Source organism: Rhinolophus hipposideros (genome assembly GCF_964194185.1).
Source record: "Rhinolophus hipposideros genome assembly, chromosome: 9".
NCBI classification, from domain to species: Eukaryota; Metazoa; Chordata; class Mammalia; order Chiroptera; family Rhinolophidae; genus Rhinolophus; species Rhinolophus hipposideros.
In genome coordinates this window covers 10,394,683-10,411,222 of record NC_138055.1, presented here as the reverse complement: position 1 = coordinate 10,411,222, position 16,540 = coordinate 10,394,683, and the positions used below count along the sequence as shown (strand labels likewise).

Below are 16,540 nucleotides of genomic sequence, written 5' to 3'. Positions count from 1 at the left end.
TAGAAATAGCAGTTTAAAAAAAAAAGTAATTAAATAACAACCTGCTCCTTCTGGTGACAATAACCAAATTTTCCCATTTGCATAAGGTCAGCCCCTAGGAAATTCAATCTGTCCGCCCGTCGTGAAGAGGCTTGTGATACAACAGCAGTGACTCAAACCAGAGACCCCATCAGAGCAGACAGTGACGACACCAGATGGAAACTCTTTGCTCACATTCTGTTACAGATCGTGCTCCAAGGGTTCATAAGGCACATTCCCAAGAGTCACAGACAGAAAAGGGCCCCTGATGTCCAAACGCTTAATGACTGATACTTCTAGAAATCAGACAATATCGTGTTTCCCCGAAAGTAAGACCTAGCCAGACCACCAGCTCTAATGCATCTTTTGGAGCAAAAATTAATGTAAGACCAGGTCTTGCTTTACTATAAGACCAGGTAACATAACATAACATAACACTGGGTCTTACATTAATTTTTGCTCCAAAAGACGCATTAGAGCTGATGGTCCACCTAGGTCTTATTTTCGGAGAAACTCGGTATACACACGCTTACCTGCCATTTCTTTTATCAACAAGGAGTAAGGCTGTGTTAATCAGTTTTAACAAGCTGGAAATGGATGACTTCCCAGAATAAGAATGAAAGTTACTCTTATTTGGTGAGGTTAAGCAATGGTATTTTTTTTTTAAGCTCCCCAGATAATACTAGTGGACAGCCAGCATTGAGAAACTTCGGTCAAACTAATAATAAGCCTTGAAACAAACTAGCTAGGGTTGCTTAACTCAAGAAGTCAAGGATAATACATTAAAAGGAGGTTTTGGACTTTGAATAGCACTTTGTTTGAAATGATTACCTCTAACAAAAGAACCAAATGCCACTCAGTGATCATTCACCTGGAATATCTGAGACCTGTATTCTATACAGATAAGGTTCTTTCAGTTGTAAAATCGTATAATCTATCCAACCATTAACCATCCAATAAGTATTAGACCTACTATTTATCAGGCACTCTGCCAGGTAATGAGAATTTAAAAAGAAAAAACAATCAAAGCCTCATCCCTTCCCTCAAGGAACTTAGAGTTTAGGAGGTCAGAGTAAATCCGGCACTTATAATACAGTGAGATAAATGCTACCAAGGGACAAGTACAAAGTGTATGACAGCAGTCAGGAGAGTTCCTAACCCCATCTTAGACATTCTACAAAGGTTCCCAAAGAAAACCGACCTCCAAATCGAAATCTCAAAGATAAGGGTTAGAGCAGCCTAAGGTGGGAGGAGAAGTATTACAGAGGTAACTTCAGGTGGAGCCGCAGGTCTATGTATGAGTGGGCCCAGGGTTAGGAGAGGAGGTAGGAGCTGATCACCAATGTGTGTTAATGGGACTGAGGGCAATGACGTGACTAGAGCTGTTTCAGAAGGCTCCCTCTAAGGAAGATCGGTGCAATGCAGTGACGTGGAATGGGAGGGACGAAACTAAAGGCACAGAGACCACAGGGTAAACGGTGGCACCAGCCACTGAGTTGCACAAGGGCAGAGTTTTGCGGAGAGGTCAGCTTTGGCCGTGCTGGGTTTGCAGTAACTATGGGGCGCCCAAGTGCAGACGCTCACTGAGCAGCTGGATACAGACATCTCAAGTGCAGGAAAGAGATCTAGGCTAGAGATAGCAATTTGGAAGCTGTCAGCATACACAGGATAAATAAAGTCTGAGCAATGGATGAGCTGGCCCAAAAAGAGCATATATAATAAAGACAGAAAAAGGCCGAGAGCAGAATCCTGACTAGCAGCAACTCAAGTGCTGGGCCAAGGAAGGAACTCAGCAAGGGCACCAGCAGAGGGAGGGGAAACTTTGAAAAGGAAGATGCTAGAGAAGCCAGGGGAAGAGAGCTGTCTCAAGGACGCAGGAGACAGAAAAGGATATTCACTGGATTTAGCCACAAGAGGGTTATTGGTGACATTGGGGAAAGAGTTTCAATGTTGTAGTTGAGGAAGAAACCAGACTGCAGTGGATTCAAAGGGCATAGACAATTATTTCAATAAGTTGGTGCATAGAAGGGAAATGAGTGAAAAGGATCTGGAGGGAGAGGGAGACTAAAGGATTAAATATGCTAGATTTCATTTATTTTTAATGGGATAAGCATGTACAAAGTTGATTTTTAAAAAGATATACAGGGGCAGCTTTTAAAATCTTAGAAAGAGCTCTTTTCCTCCCTGGCTGCTTGAGCGTCGGCCGCCATCATGAACGACACAGTAACTATCTGGACCAGCAAGTTCATGACCGAAGGACTACGTCAACGGAAATAAATGGTCACCGACGTCCTTCACCCTGGGAAGGCCTAAGACAGAAATTCGGGAAAAACTAGCCTAAATGTAAAGACCACACCAGATGCCATCTTTGAATTTGGATTCAGAACCCATTTTGGTGGTGGCAAGACAACTGGCTTGGGCACGATTTATGATTTCCTGGATTACGCAAAGAAAAGTGAACCCAAACATAGACTTGGAAGACCTGGTCTGTATGAGAAGGAAAAGACCTCAAGAAAACAGCAAAAGGAATGCAAGCACAGAATGAAGAAGGTCAGGGGGACTGCGACGGCCACTGCTGGTGCTGGCAAACAGTGAGGTGGAGATTGGATGCCAGGAGGAGTAAAGATTCCTCAGTGACTTTATCTGTGCTGATGGAGCAGATTTTTCATGAGAGGACTAATAAACTAAGAACGAACAAATGAATGAATGAATAAATCAATCAATCTAGGAAAGAGATACAAGTAGGATTCACCATAGAAAAGAAGAAAGATACATCTTTCACTACAACATACGAAGTTTGTAGGTTTGGTGGCAGAAAGTTAAGAGTTCTAATTTGATGGCTTCTATTCGATCTATAAATCACAAGGCAAGATCTCTTGCTGTATGTGAAGGGAAAGTGAATACAGGGCAACGAGGAACGTTTGACCCAGCCATTGTGGTAGCTCCCCAAGAGAGGTCACTTAAAAACAGAAAGACTGCCAGGCAGACAGGAGTCTAAGGTCCAGGAAAGGTTGGGAACCATGAAGGCAGACGGCTGTATTGATCTCGGCCTGGGGTTTTGCTAGGGAGGTAAAACAAAATGAAAAGAAAGAGAGGATATTGGCCAAAGGGCACGAAATCTAAACAAGGGAGGGAAGGAAGCAGAGAAGGGGAGTTAACAGGAAGGCAGAGAACACAGAGGCAGAGAAAGCCAATGCAGTGGGTTTCTCACTGACACTGGAGAAAAGACGTGGGGGAAGAAAATGAACGAGAGAACTGGAAGAGTCTTAATGAGAAAACAAGATGCCTGTCTTAACTTTCAGAAACGAAGCAGGTCCAGGTTGACAAGACCCAGGGTGCACCCTTAAAAGTGAAGTGCGACTGGCATCAGGGAGGTGAGTAACTGAAGATGAGCGACGGCAGCTGAGCTGTGGGGTCCGTCGTCCACACACACCGGGGTCTCCCACAGGGACCACAGGACTTCAGGTAGGAAGGAAGCCCACAATCCACGTGCCAACGCTTGTTGTTGTCCATGAGGAAGAGCGACAAGGCAGTTAATAAATGACAGCGCTTAGGAAGGGAAGAGGGTCCATTAGCCAGATTACAAGAGCTTTAAAGGAGGAAGGAATTTCATCCAAGGGCAGAAGATTATACTGAAAGGGGGAGAGAGGTCAGAATTCTGACTTCCCCAATGCAGGAGAACAAATAACACCCACTACGAAGGGAATGTGATGTCCTCAGAAAGAAACCCAATTCAGTTCAATGAAAAGGGTAGAAATAACACGCTGTGAAAAGGCAGAGGAGGAAGAAGTTTGTTGACTATGTAACAGGGAAAAGGGGATAGTCTATGAGGGAAGGAGCCACTGGAAGGTCAGGCCAGGCGAGAAAAAGCAGGAAGCCAGGCCATCGTCAGGCCCATCACAGCCATATACAGATAGCCATCGCCGCTCACATCCTGGATGCTGACCAAGGAGTGCAGAGTGGAAAGGAACGATCTGTTTGGCTGCTGCAAGGTTTCTTGAAAGGTTTCAAAGAAAGTCCCAACAACTCCTGAATAGAAAATTGGAAGGGGTGCAGGACTTGGGCCTTTTGACAGGAGTCCGCATTTGCCAGGTTTACATGAGCGTCTCGAGGAGTCAGACTCTAAGTTGAAGACCAAAGCAGGGTGATCTGAATCCCAAGTGACCCACCATATATTTAAAACAACGGTGGCCTCTGGTAGCTGGAGAGAGGGGTCACCCTCGGGCTCGCCAAGGAAGAAGCCATGGCCTAGAACATCTATTTTGCCATAGCAGACCAGAAAACTCTCTGGGTGGAGTCAGTTACATGAGGTGGACCCATTCGGGCTGACAAAAACAGACACCAGATCCGGGCTTCTGGTACCTTAAGAACAATGACTGATCAACCAACCAGTAGATAACATCAACGAAATAACGAAAGTCTCAAGAGTCAAGAATTTTGATGTCGCTAATAAAAAAATTAATAAGCTAAACAATTTTTTTACAAATCTAAATATGTAATTGTTCCTGTGTGAAGTGCTTTACTTGCAATATCTCATTAGTTTTCACAACTCTATGAGATGGAAACTTACTAACATTTCATATATGAAGGAACTAAGCCTCAGAGAAATTAAGAAACTTGCCCAAGGCTATAAATTTATTAAGCAACAGAGCCAATAGGTCTCTAAACCCCAAACTCTTGACCACTGAACTCTATGCCTAACCAACTATACCAGAGAAGATGGCCAAAATATCTAAGTACATATCCTCTTGAATATACAATTCAAAATATAGTCATTATTAGAGAGAAAACAAAGAAACAAAAGGCATGGCCCTTAAGAAAATTAAGTCTGGCTAGAGAGACAAAAGATGAACACATAAACGCAAAACAGCAATAATTCAAAACTATATTCAACTACAGCAGGTCCTCGAATAATGTCCTTTCGTTCAATGTCGTTTCCTTGCAACACTGATATAATGCAGTAGGAGCTTAAGTCGTGCTTATTATCAATTAGCATATGGTAAAATTGTTTTTATTATACATCATTTCACTTCAAGTTGCAGAACCTACCAACAACGGTAAATGAGGACTTAGTGTACAAAGATTATGACAAAAACAGGGATTTAAAAGATTGCTAGATTCAATAGATTCTTCAAATCCCTTTAAGTCTCTTTCCAAGGCAACACACTTTCTAACAACCCACTCATCTAAGTTTTCAAACTTCTCAAACACAAGAGGTGTCAAAATCCTCAGGAAATCTCTGAGTTAATCATACCAAGACATCAGGAACAAAATGACGTTAAGTGGTTTGAAATGAATACCTGCTTTGCTCAATCTTGAACCCTATCCTAATCCACCTTCCCCTGCTATACCCAGTTTCCTTGTGCTAAAGCTCCATTCTGACCCAGAGCAGACAAACATTGGCCCTCACTGAGTATGTGTACTGGGCCACTTATCCCGTCATTTTCGCCTCACGCCTCAACCTGAACTTCAGAAGCACAGACTGTGGGCACACCCTGCCCATTAGTCCCTGAGCAGCCGTATGTTATCAGACCCACTGTTGCGGATCGCTGTGCTTGTGTTCAAGTCGCCTTTATTTTACTTAATGTCTCATTCGCCTCCCTTCATCTCCTCACACAGGCATTTTACCATCTCACATCAGCATAAGCAGGGTGAGTGCAGTACAGTAAGATATTGACAGAGGACAACCACATTCGTATCATTTTATTATGGTATATTGTTAGACTTGTCCTATTTTATTATCAGTTATTAATCTCTTCCTGTGCCTAATTTATAAATTACACTTTACCATAGGTACGGGTTATAGGAAAAAGCATAGTATACGAGTGCATAGAGGTTGGTACTATCCGTGGTTTCCGGCATCCACTGGGGGTCTTGGAACATATCCTCCGCGGATGGGGGGCTGCTACATAAGTCAGACTTTGCATCCTCAAAATGCATGTAATTGCTCCAACTAAGACTGCTACTACAGCACTTGCGGGTGAAATGGACTTCAGCCATTAGACTCTGACCCTCACCGGAGGCAGGCAGTGAAAGCAGGTATGCTAACGGAAAAACAGCAGAAAAAAGGTAGATGTAGTACTTTCAAAACATGCCCACAAATTCTTTGATACCACTCCCTTCAAGAGGTAGAGCCTAATTTTCCTCCCCTCGAGAGGAACAAGACTTTGACACTTGCTTCTCACAGACAAAATAAAGCAGAAATGACAGGGCAAACGTCAGGGACGGGATCATAAAAGGCACTACCACTTCCTCTTCACTTTCTCTCTTCCTTGATCACTCACTCTCAGGAAGCGAGCTGTCATGGAAGGAAGGTACTCCAGGAGCCCAAGGAGAGGTCCACGTCAGAAGGGACTAAGGCCTCCTGCCAACAGCCAGTGAGCACTGACTACACACCGACAGCCACGAGATGAGCCACCGGGGAAGCAGCCCCGCCGGCCCCAGTCGGCCTTCAGCTGCAGCTACAGCCAACAGCTTACATAAAACCACACGAGACCCTGGGCCAGAACCACAGCTACGGTGGCTCCCAGACTGCTGACCCTCAGAAACTGTGAGATAATAAATGTTTGCTGGTTTAAGTCAGTAAATACAGAATAATGTGTTACACAGCAATAGATACAGAAGGCATGTTGTAGCACACTGGATTGTGAATCCCAAACTATCAAAAAGGTCCCCCAAGGTTCTGGAAACAGGTACCACCAGAGAGGTGTAACGTCCTCTTCTGCTTAGAGCAGTGACCTCTAACAGAAATACAATGAGAGGCAGAAATATGGGCCATTTACGTAATTTAAAATTTTCTAGTAGCCACAAAAAATAAAGGGTAAAAAGAAACAGGAGATGTGATTCATTTTAATAATATACTTTACTGGATCCAACATATCCAAAGTATTAGCATTTCAACATGTCAGTATGAAAACATAGTTGATAGTTTTCAAATCTCAGTGAAATGTGTTTTTGTACTAAGTCTTTAAAACCTAGTATGTCTGTTACTCTTTCGGAGCACCTTCAGTTCGGACCAGCCATAGTTTAGGTGCTCGGTCAAGCTTGTGGCTCATGGCTACCGTATTAGAGCAGGTCTAGGCAATATTTCTTCTGCAGCCTGTTCCCCTTTTAGAAACCTGAGCATAGAGCCCCAAGAGGTCAAAGGAAAGAATTTTGTAATTACCTAAAAGATCCTTTCTCTTTTATTAACCGAGATATCTCGTTTGCATAGGTTCTGAAGCTGGGAAGGATGGGCCCTCATAGAAGGAAAGAGGCAGGGAAAGGGCAACATTTAATGTGGGAAAGAGGGACCACCTTGAAAAAACGAAAGGAAAAACAAAAAACAAAAAACTAATTCTATTTGCAAAAACATCAACACCAAGAATCAGAGTGAGTACAAAGAACATCATCCCCATTTTCAGGAGATATTTCCCTCAGCATTCGCCCCCAGCCATTACACACACAACCCAACATCCATCTGAAAAGGAAAGATGCAGTTTGTTCTGAAGTGGAAAGTATGGAAGGAAATGAAGAAGGGGAAAAAAAGCCAAAGAACATTTGCTGTCTCCAAAAACACTTTCACCAGCTGACACGTTTGCCGCCCCTTTCCAGCAGTGTTATCTTCTAGGATCACTGCTGTACCGGATGACAAAACAAACCCAGAGCCCTCAGCAGACAGACAGTCACCTCAAAGAGAAAATCCACTCCTGCAGCACCAGAGCCACCCTCGGCCTCCTCCCGCTCCTACTGCTGAGAAGCCAGACTGAGACCATTGTGGAAAAAAGCCCAGTTGTGTGAGTCACTGCAGCCATCCCGAGGGGCCTGGGCGAAATCCAGAGGACAGCTGGAAACAGCTGCTGTGAGATCAACTCCAACTGGGAGGGAAGAAGGGAAAGAGGGTGAATTCATCGTTTATTACACATGATTTCATGCTGGCCTCAGAAAAGCTGGTTTGTATTTTCTCTCCCAAACAAAAAGTTTCTTCTCCCTCCTTAAGATTCTTCTCCTAATGAAGCAAGCAACAACTGATTCACCACTAAAAAGCCCCCGAGACCATGATCCAATGCGAGATACCACTCCCACCACGTGTCTCCCATAATGCAGGGTAAACAAGAATCCATCAGGTAAGGAAAGAACTCTTAAAACGTACTTGGAGAGGCAAGACACCTCTGACTTGGATAAAACTCTTTTCAAAAAAATTCACCAGGAAATATGAGGCTGCTGACATCTGGCAGAAAAATAACCCGAGGGGAAAAGGGGTTCCACTCTCATTCCTTACATGATAGTGTTATAAACACTGTGGAGTAAGGAAAAGGAGGAGGAGCCAGAAGAGCATTTCGCTGCACAGAAGGTATCCAGCCTCTAGACTTCTAGACCACTTTTCTACCAGCCAAAAAGATGCAGAGCTTCCTTCACACATCAGTCCTGGAGGTCCCGCAGAAAAGGTGGCTGCCCCCGGTTCAGATACTGCACTAAAACGACAGTGTAACCACAGGAGCCTGTCCTAAACAAGAACTTCTCAGAGTGCAAAAGGGAAGAAGAGGGACTTATAGGCACCTGGCACAAACCAGTATCAGTGGGCTCTGTAACGAGACGGGGTGGGGGGCGCTCAGGAGCATTCCCTTCCACACCGTTGGTGTCCACCCAGACAGCCATCCTTCAAAACCCCAGTGCCTACAGCTCAAATGGCTTTGATCAACAACACACACTCCTGGGGGGACAGTCTTGGATTCTTCAGTCATTTTGGGCATTCATGCGGTAGAAGCAGTTCATATCCTTCAAATTCACCAGCCAAACAATCCTTGAGAACAGAAGAACTGTGGCCTTCAGAAGAGGTCTAGAGAGATTTTTAAAAGCCAAGGAAAAGCCCCTTCAACACTCGCATCGGCTCACCTGCCACAAGTAACACTGTTGCCAAAGTAAGATACAAAGATTCAAAATATCCCTATACATTCCCTTCTCTTTCACTACAGAACTTTAGTTATTTCTTCCACACACAAAAAAAACCAAACAACTAAGTATTTAGTCTATTACATTATGTACAGCACCTCTTGCAACTAATTTCTAAAGCCAGCCTTGGAGATCCTGTAAGTGGTGGGAGAGACAGAGGTGGGGGGGGGAGGGGTGGGACAGAGGGTCTGAGTCACCTTCTGGGGCCAGAGGGAAGTTTCCCTTGGCCCCCCAGGTTGAAGATCAAAATAATGACAACTTCTTTAAAAAGAATATAAAGTCCTAAAAACTTTTTCACTTTCTGCAGCTTACATTCTGGGTCCCCTTTTTATTCTCCTTTATGTTTCACCTTTCCAAGCGTACAGCAAATCTAGAAAAACCACCGTGGTACAATTTTGTACTAAACTTAGTCTTTCTCACCTCCAAATCAGCAGGGTGCATTGATCCTTTACCATATTTTACACCATCAACTTAAACTGTTATTTAATTTACGCTGAGTTTATCCGTCATGAACCCAATGAAATCAAAAGCCTTTACAGAATGTCCCCTGGCTCTTACTCTTCCTGCCCAAACAGAGCAGACCCTCAAACAGCACCTCTTGATGTTTTCTTTTATATAAAATGAGTGCAGGGATGAGAAGGAGAGACTAGATTCAAAATGCACAAAATGAGGAAGCCACAAAGGTGATTGTCTCCAGAAGCAGCCATCCTCCAGAACTAGAGGAGACGCTTTGGATCAAATCTTATGAGAAGATGACATCTGACTCTTTGCATGCCCCCCCCCCACACACAGATAGCTAACAGCTAGGAAGCCACAGCCACTTACAGTGTCATCTCTTATCCTTTAGTACGTATTAGATACCCACAATAACTTCCTTTCCAATTAGCCCACAGTGACAGTCACTGCCTTGATAACCAGCAATGATTTTAATAAGTCTCGTCATCTGTTTTCAGGGCAACTTAAGGAAGCCAACAGATAAGAATGTCCCAGGCCAGCTCTGGTGGTCCGTGATGCTAAAAGGGTAAGAAGGGGTTTATGGAAAGAACTTATCATCAGCTAAAGGTCAGAGTGTATTCAACTCAAATGTGTGCATGGTAAAAACCGCAGGATTTTTTTAAGGTGTTTTTTTTTTTCCCCCAACCAAGGCAACAAGAAAAAAGAATCACAATTAGGGTCTAAGGGCAAAGCACAAACTGCTTTCTATAAAATAAGTGATGGAAATAATTAAACATTATACATGAGAGGGACTTATCATGTAAGTACTCTGGTTAACTATACATTGTTGGACACGCACTGTTACTACCCACGCTTAGCAGACAGGGAAACAGACAGGGAAGAAGTTAAGCATCTCAGCTCAAGGTTGCACAGAAGACGGGTATTCAAAGACAGAAACCGGACTTCTTAAACGCAGAATTTATGCGGAGAACATCTGTCTTAGGCCTGAAATACGAACACACAGGAATGCACTAATAATTTTATACATTTCATGTCCACAAGCAGGAAATGCAAGTTACAGCTCATAACAATGCTAAAACACGTACACTATATTTAACACAGAATTTTAGAGCTGGAAGGGATGGCTAGACAATAAACCAATATAATAACAATTCCAACCACACTTGCATCCAAGAAGTTCAAAGCACTTGGCTTTAAATACCATGTATATGCAGCATGAGGAAGACTGCAAAGCTTTAACTTTTGCACTTTGGGGCTTTATGCTAATTCAGTCTTTGTATTACAGTTAACTTTCTTCTAAGAAAAAGAAAGGAAAGGAGAGCAGGGAGGGATGGAAGGAAAAAAGGAAGTGGGAGAGAGTGAAGGAAAAGAGGAAGGGAGGGAGAGTGAACAAACGAACAAAGGAGCCCAAAATGTTTCTTCCCTCCTGTGATATGAACAATTCACCCCCCTCAGATTCTCAGTATCTGCCTTCCTTCTGTCTGCTTTCCCTCGTTGCCCTCTATCCTCTCTGGGTTTTCTTTTGCTTTCTTTCTGTTCACAATCCTGGTTTCTCTCTCGATCATCATCTGCGCTTCTGTCCACCTTCCTTCCATGTCTGCCCGCCAGCCTCTTTACATCCGTCCCTGTACCTGCCTTCAATTCCACATCTCCACATGACACACAAGTAAACCCCACTCAAAAACATACGCGCGATTTGCAAGTTCTTTAAAATGTTAGAAATCATCTGATCGAACCTTCTAGTTTAGGAAACTGAGGCTCTGAAAGATTACATAATTTGCCCAATGTCACAAAACTAATAAATGATGGAACTCAAACTAAACTCCAGGTTTTCCCATTAAAGCACTAAAAGCATAGAAACTTATTGTTAAATCTGAGTTGAGAAGGTCTTTCTTAGAAAGAAACAAGACCCAAATGTTTAAAAATAAATACTGTACATATTTGATTACCATGTATATGCAGCATTAAAATGTTTTTGGCCCCCACACACACATGAACATGTGCATATACACTTACATACTATAAATAAATTCAAAAGACAAATGACAAACTGAATGGGAAATTTTCCAACGTGAATGACAAAGGTTATTTCCTTAATTTGTAAAAGCTCTTATTAATCAGTAAGGAAGGAAACAATTCTTTCAAACCTGAGTTCTTGACAAAGATATACAAATGGCTTTTGGTATATTTTTTTTAAAGATCCCTTATATTACAGAAATACAAAGGATTGAGATACCACTTTTCACTTATCAGACCGGTGAAAATCAAAGAATGGTAGCAGAGTTTGACCAGACGGCAGGAATTCGCTGTTCGTAGGAGCATACATTTTGGAGGCCGCTTGGTCATACCTATCAAATTTAAATGTACATACCCTGAGAAGCCCAGCAATGCCACTCCTCAGAATCCGTCCTCGTGTACTTACCTGTGTGTGCAAGAACATACATACGAGCAGCACTGCTTACAGTAGCAAAAGACTGGAAACAACCTACATCTAGCGATAGGAAATGTACAAACAAATCATGATTTAAAAACAAACAAACAAACCTTACTATGTGGTCATGTCAAAAACTGAAGTTGATCTGCATAAACTTAAATAAAATGTTCCCCAAGACGTTCTGTTCAGTGAAAACCAACACAGGGCCGTTGGGCACCCGAAGGGGTTACATCCATGCGTACGTACATGCACCACATTTCTCCAGAACGTACCAGAAACTGAGGTTTCTGTCACACTGACACTCCGACGGGAACTGTAGGACTCTTCTAGTTCTAGAACGTTCCTAGCTTCGTACGTTCTTCCCCACTGGTAACCTGCAATAACCTTCTTCAAGACTCAGCCCCACTAGCTCTCCTTGAACACAGTACAACAGGGCTTCTGTTCCTTCTCGGCCCCTTCTTTGTCTCCTATCAGCTCATCAAATGGACCCCTTGGTCCCCCTTCCTACACCTCGACAGCTTTGAACTTGCTTTCACTCTTTCAATATTTCTACATCCTAACATTCACTAATTTTTCCGTAAACCTACCTCACAGCCTTCCAAAGCCTAAAGGTCATCATAAGAGTTGGTATTATTTTGCTACTTGCTGCTTTTCTACCAATTCATTTCATTCATTATTCAACAAACATCTATTGGGTGACAGTCGTATAACACGGATTATAATAATATATCAAAAAGAGAAACCAAACCTGGTCTCTGCTGCCTTCATCGACAACCGTTCTTTTGAAGTTAACGCAGGGTTTGTCGCCCTCAGCACTACAGACATTTTGGGCAGGGTAATTCCTCAGTGTAGGGGTACCCTATGCACTTTAGGGTGATAAAGCACCATCCTTGGCCTCTCCCCACTAGATGCCAGCAGCACCGCCACAGTTACAACAACCGAAAATGTTTCCAGACATGGCCAAACGGCCCCGGAGACGCAATGCGTCCCCCAGCCGAGAATCACTGACTTAACACTTGTACATCATCCTCCTCTCCACTTCCTCAAGCATGACTTTCTCTCACTCGCCCCGTGATTTCAATGCTTAGCCCTCAATAATTTCAATTTAGAAGGGTGACAACCCTTCCAAAGCCACCAAGCTCTTCAACCTGTTGATTTCCGGGGGCTTCGCCTCCACCACCATCGCCCGTTCCTAGCCACTCCTCAGGAATCATCACCAACCAAACTCTTCTAACATCACCATCTCCTATCACAAGGCCCATCCTGTCTTCCACCTCCCTGATGCCCCCTGGCTGCCCCAGTTTCCTGATGCCCAGCCCAGGAAGTGTGCACTTGGCCACTCGTGGGCTTCTGCGGACTTACGCTGTGATCAAGTTGGGAAGCCACCAGGGCCACCTCAATCCCAGCGGGTACCTAACTGACGTTAGCAATCCTTTTAGTCTCCTTTTTGATGGATCTCTATTACACTGCAACAGCCCCTACTTCTAAAACTTCTCTCCTCAAAGTGTCAACACCTCCCCTGCCTCCAGGCCACTATTCCTTTCTAACTCAAGGAGGACATGAGCTCCGTCACCTTTCCTTCTCATTACCGCATACACATTTGATGCTCAATAACGACGCACTGTATTTATGAAGGAAAAGCATCATAGCTTTATATTGGCTGGATTGGAAAGGAGACTTTTTAGGAGGGGAAAAAAGCTCTAAATTTTATTCTAATTCAAAATTGTATTCTATTCTAGAATACTAAGAAACCATAGGGAAAAAAGTCAACATGCCTCTGCAGTTTCTCAAGGCTCCCACCAGCAAACAAACAATGGCACCTACTGCTGCTGCAAAGGGGCCCTCTGGGTAGTCACTAAACCACATGCAGGTTTTAGAAGACATATAAAATAGAGACTCCAATGGTAAGTGACCATACCGCAAATAGAAAGTATTTCCCTTAACTGTGGGTGAATCTTCATTACAACTGAATGAGATGCAGAGAAAGTACCTTAACAGATGACGAAGTATCAATGGCGAGTCCACATGCAACAGACAGGCCCCTGTGGCTCTCTGTGGAGACTGACAAATATTCCCTGAGAGTAAACATTGCTCTGCAACAAGAGATAAGGGCTTGAAATAATTAATTAGCATAGGCAACTGCACAGTATCTTCAGAATTAAATGTCCCATTTTCACCTAACCCTAACGCCGTCCACAGGTGCAAGTTTACCTTCAGAAGGAACCGGTAGCATATAGAACACACTCTCCTTAAAGAAAGCGCTAGGTCCCTACTGAATCTAAGGAAGAACACATCCACCAGCTTTTGTCTCGTGAGGTAATCATGGAATAAGAAGCTTGGCAAAAGCTTTAGCAAAAGAGAGCCAATCATTTCTCAAAACGTGACCTAAACTTTTTTTCTTGACCTTCAGCTTATGGCAGCTTAGACAAGTATCTTAAAACCATTTCTAGTCAGCCATTTTTGGTAACTTGTGAGCAAAATTATTTTTAGCTGAAAAAAGTTTATTTCAATCCCTCTCTCATAACTCAGAAACTTCTGACCAGGTTTGGTTCAAGCTTTCCAGAATAATCTGTCTTTGAGTGGATTCAAAGCATAGAACATTTCAGCTGCGAAGGAAAACTTTCTCCTCGAGAGACATGAACAAACTGTGCTAATATACAAGGTATGTAAAGAAATATCACTTGCCTATTTGCCATCTACCCTGGTATACTATGGAGATTAAGCACATAACATTTATAAAACTTTTTGAAAGCCTCTGGTGGACAAAACATTGTTGTGACAGCAGTCCATGCTCTAAAGAGCAAACCGTATGCCAGCATGGTAGAAAGGGCTTCCCGTAAATTTAAATATAATTAAATGGAACATAAGGTTCAAGCTGTTTCCATGCAGCACTCGAACTGATTCCAAATGGAAGGGAAAAGACAGCTAGGAAAAAATTGGTAATTCGGCTAGAAGGCTGAACAACTACATACTCGTATACACAAATCATCAAATACAGGCTTTCTCTGTTCTCTCCTACTCTTTTTATTTATTTGGGGGGTGGGGGGATGAACAAAGTGTTACCACTGTACCTACCACTAAGACTCCCAGCTCCTTCAATGGCAGGATAAGCCAATCACCGTCATCCAGGCAGCAAAGAGAAGAACGGTACGTGACTGCAAGGGATGGCAGCCAGCCTGCGGATGAACTATCTACCAACGATACTTGGGGGCCATCCCCTGCCCGCATGCCCTCCATCCAAGCCCACTGAGCCCCCTGCAGTCCCTCTCATGCGTGTGCTTGTACAGACTGCTCCTTCCACCTGGAATGGCCTACCCCTCCCTCTCCTTTGCTTGCCTAACCCCTGCTCACTCACTCAACACTCAGAAATAGCTCCTGCAGGACACGCTCCCTGTGCCCACCACACCCGGCTGAATAAGAATCCCTCTGTGATTATGCTCCCATAGAAACACTGTACTCACTGCTATCTAGGGACAGAAGCTCCTATATTTACCATCAGGTTAGGTCTGGAATGAAAGAGCACCTAAGTCCACTGGTTCATAAAATTCCAATGAAAAAAATCCCAACTAACCCATGAGTGCACATGTAGTGAGGGAGTATTTCTTAAGAAACCCGCAGAGGCTTATGGTAGTGGTTCTCACTTGTTTTATTTCTTCTCAACTCACTTTATGATTTGCACTTGATCCTTAATAATTTTGCTGTTGAATCATTCGTCCCGTACACATATTCAACATTACCTCCATTTTTAACCACCCCTTTGTATCAGCATTTTCATTACAATCAGAGGATTTTTCTTTAATGAGTAAGACCGTTAATAATAAATATAATAAGACATAGTTAATAATAAATATAAGCACTGAAACACCCTGTCTACCAATGAACGATGTGACAGACAAAATTAAAATAACCTATGCCACCACTAGCACCATTTTTTCTTTGTGGTAAGCAGAATTGGCACACTTTTTCTCCAACACATAACTTTATTCATTATTTTATGAAAATTATCAAGTTCAAAGATCATCAGTACAATAACTCCTGTACTTATCCCCATGTAATTTTAATAAATTACTTTATTTTTACAATACATGCATGTACTACAAAACTCAAAAGGCATAAAAGGTATACCTGAAAATTAAGTCTTCACCTGTACCCCTAATTCTTGTCACTCCATACCTAGACCCAGAGGCACCACTGTTAGTCTCGTGTTTCCTCGCAGTCTACGTGCATATGGATATATACTTTTTTTATTAGACAAACAGTAGTAAACTATATGCTTTTCTGCATGTTGACTTTTTGCACTTGATATATTTTAGAATCATCTATGTCCTTTCATATAGAGCTGTCTAATTCTTTTTAGTGGCTGCGTGGTATTCCATTTTATAAATGTAACTTATTTTAGTTCACAAAATTCCTGTCAAAGAGTTTTTGGGGGGCCGGCCCAGTGGCTCAGGTGGTTGGAGCTCCGTGCTCCTGACTCCGAAGGCTGCCGGTTCGATTCCCACATGGGACAGAGAGCTCTCAACCACAAGGTTGCCATTTCAATTCCTCAAGTCCCCCAAGGGATGGTGGGCAGCGCCCCCTGCAACTCAGATTGAACACGGCACCTTGAGCTGAGCTGCCTCCCGGATGCCTCAGTTGGTTGGAGCACGTCTGCTCAACCACGAAGTTGCCGATTCAACACCTGCAGGGGATGGTGGGCTG

At 43.2% G+C, this 16,540-nt stretch overlaps 1 protein-coding gene across 27 annotated transcripts in view; it reads right to left on the bottom strand.

Moving 5' to 3' along the window:
- RBFOX2 (RNA binding fox-1 homolog 2) overlaps positions 1 to 16,540 on the bottom strand; it is a 257,128-nt gene that overhangs the window by 224,837 nt on the left and 15,751 nt on the right. Inside the window, exon 1 of one of the 27 annotated variants that reach the window (XM_081060001.1) lies at positions 13,830 to 13,927. The exons of the other annotated variants lie outside the window; for them this stretch is intronic. The gene's annotated coding sequence lies outside the window, so the exon portion shown is untranslated. Of the gene's footprint in view, positions 1 to 13,829; positions 13,928 to 16,540 lie in introns of those variants that run through there. 27 annotated transcript variants of the gene reach the window in all.